Below are 2,686 nucleotides of genomic sequence, written 5' to 3'. Positions count from 1 at the left end.
CCAGCATGGAGAAGTAAGATGCTGAGAGAATGTGCCTTTGCTGGGGGCAGATTTTCTCCAGGCACCCTCCAGCTTATCCTCCCCCCTGGTGCCATGGGGCTGGGCTGGAGGGGGAGCTTTGCAGCTGAATTTAGGCCAAAACAAGTCTCAGGCCACCTAAAAGGGTTTGCCCAGGCTGCTGCCTTGGCTGAAGGGGGAGTTGAGTAACCCCATCCCCAGCTCAGCAGCCGGGTTGAGCGTTGGAGAGCTGTAGGAGAGAGAGGCAAGGCTAAGCCAAGCCTAATTACAGAGGAGGAGAAGAGCTCTGAAGCAGATGTGAGAAGCCAGAGAGCTCTGCAGACTTTGGTTTGTATTCGGGAGCTGAAGTGCTGCAGTGGAGAGGGGTTTGGAGCACAGAGAGTAAATAGTGGCTTCGTCTGTTGGCGGGTGCAATACAGCTGAGCTCACGGCTAATGCAAACAGTTTTCATTAAGAAATCACCAAAAATAAAAAGCCATTTCACATGCTGATAAGGAGCCCATTGGTTTTTTATATTTTGCCAGCAGTTTAAGCCCTACTCAAAGCCATTTATCTTTTTCCAGTGCTGGCTGCAGAGGATATGAAAAATGCAGCAGGCTGCACCATATGTAATTAAACTTTTGGCAGAATCTTTGCCCTGCAGCTTTCCTAAGAAATTCAATAATGATAAATCGAGTAGAATATATAGAGGGCTTTTCTTTCTTTTTTTTGTGAACAAGATTTAAAATAATGTATGTGGCTCAGATAATAATTTGCCACATAATAGTCTTGGCAAGATTCTCGCGGGCACCCTTGTCTGACTGTGTCAGCTCTTCTGTAGAAACAGCCCTGGTCCTGCTCTTATCACTACTCCAGTTTGCTGCTGGGGCTTTCCTGGTTTCCAGCCAAGTCTGTGTTTAGCTGTAATTATTGTTTTGTTCCCTTCAGCTTGCACAAGATGCAGCATTTCAAGCTGGGACCGCTCTGGGTGCTGCCTTTTGTGTGACAGCCCCGTGTCCGACGCTCCGAGCTGCTACCATCACTCCACTCTAATGATCTTCTATTTTTTTTAGCTTTTCCAACAGCAATTGGAGGCTGAACACATCGTTTGACCCGTGTGTAGTCTCACTGTTCTGTGTGACACTACTGGGAAGAATGATGCTGGGTTTGTCTCCCAGGTTTGGGTGGTGCTGCCGTTATCCCTCGCTAATGCACCGATAATTTGCCTGAGAGGCAATTTTGTGTTCCAGTTGTCCATCCAAACCACCCTCAGCACTTCCCCTCTGAAAGCTGCATCTATTCTGTTTATTCCTCACAGATTTCTCCCTCTTACTGCTGATGGGAGCAGAGCTCTGAGGACTGTGGCATCCTCACATCCTTCATCACCTCTGTCCTCGGAGACGCTTCAAATACACTTTTTACAAGTGTCATTTTCCTCCAAAGTGTTTTCTCACTAGTACCAAGTAGACTATTTGGAAGAGGTTTGAAGTTTGGGGTTTTTTTTCTGGCTTATTGTGCCTAAACTATGGTGGCAAGAGCTGAGACATCTGGGTTTTTGCTCGTGGCTGTGGGTGAGGTTGTCCTGCCTCCCGTGGCCATCCCCTGCCTGGGAGCACGTGGGCATCAGCCATACCCCAACAAGCAGCTCTTCCCTGATACAGCAAATCCCTGGGCTTACTCATTTTGTTTAGTTTATCCCAGGGAAGATGAGGGTGATGTGGTGGAGGACTTGGCCAAAGCAGTTGCATGGGGTGATGGATGGCTCCTTGACTTGGCATTTGGGTCTGCGCTGGGGCTGGAGGGAGAGGCTGGAGAAAAGCAGGGGAGGAGGAGGAGGAAGGCTCCAGCCTTAGCCTGGTCCTGGTGTAGAGCTGGGGTAGGTGAGAAAGAGGTGAGGGAAGATCTAAGATTGCAGGGGAAGATGTTGGACACAGGCTTGGGCTCTCTTAGGTGGCACATGCTTCTCCTGAGTCAATGGCTGGGCTGGGTTTTAAGAAGTCAGAAACGTTAAGGATGGACTGGACCAAGTCACACCATGACATGAGGGGAAAAAAACAAAAAAGGGAAAAACCCAGAAGGAAGCTGCCAGCTCTGGAGTAGCCTCTGGCCAGTGTGGGCAACACCATTGTTGGCTGGTGCTGTGAGAAGTGAGCTCACAGCAGAGGTGCTGCTGCACTCTCAGCACGAAGCTTTTTTGGCCTGATTGAAGAGAAAACAAGTGGCTGATATTACACTCTGTGCTCTCCCTGCCTTCCCCCAGCAGACACCCAGAATCTACAAAGGCAGACCATGCCCAGCAGCCACCAAACCCTCTGCTTTTGGCACCCAGCCTGCGTTTGGAGCTCACAGACACCCCCTCAAGAGCTGAGGCTGTGCAGCTCCTGCTTTTATTGAACGCTTTTCACTCTCTGTGAAAGGAGAGATGCTGCTGTTTTGTCACCTGAGTGCAAGTGCTCTTCTCTGAAAAAATAAACCCTTCACATCATTGTTTTTTCCTCCTCCCTGGAAAGCTCTTGATGCCAGAGGGGGGATTCCTGCCCCTCTCTGCATCCTCCCATCACCCTGGGTTTTGTGGATGTGCTCCTGGAGCTGGAAGCCCAGGGGGATGGTGGCCCAAACCCAAGCTGTGCAGGTCCACGGGTCAGTGTCAGTGGCTGGGGGGGGGGGGGGTGAGGGGAGAACCACAGCG

The sequence above is a fragment of the Merops nubicus genome, unplaced genomic scaffold (genome assembly GCF_000691845.1).
Source record: "Merops nubicus isolate BGI_N331 unplaced genomic scaffold, ASM69184v1 scaffold4718, whole genome shotgun sequence".
Lineage (NCBI taxonomy): Eukaryota > Metazoa > Chordata > Aves > Coraciiformes > Meropidae > Merops > Merops nubicus.
Note: the sequence above shows the minus strand (reverse complement) of the source record.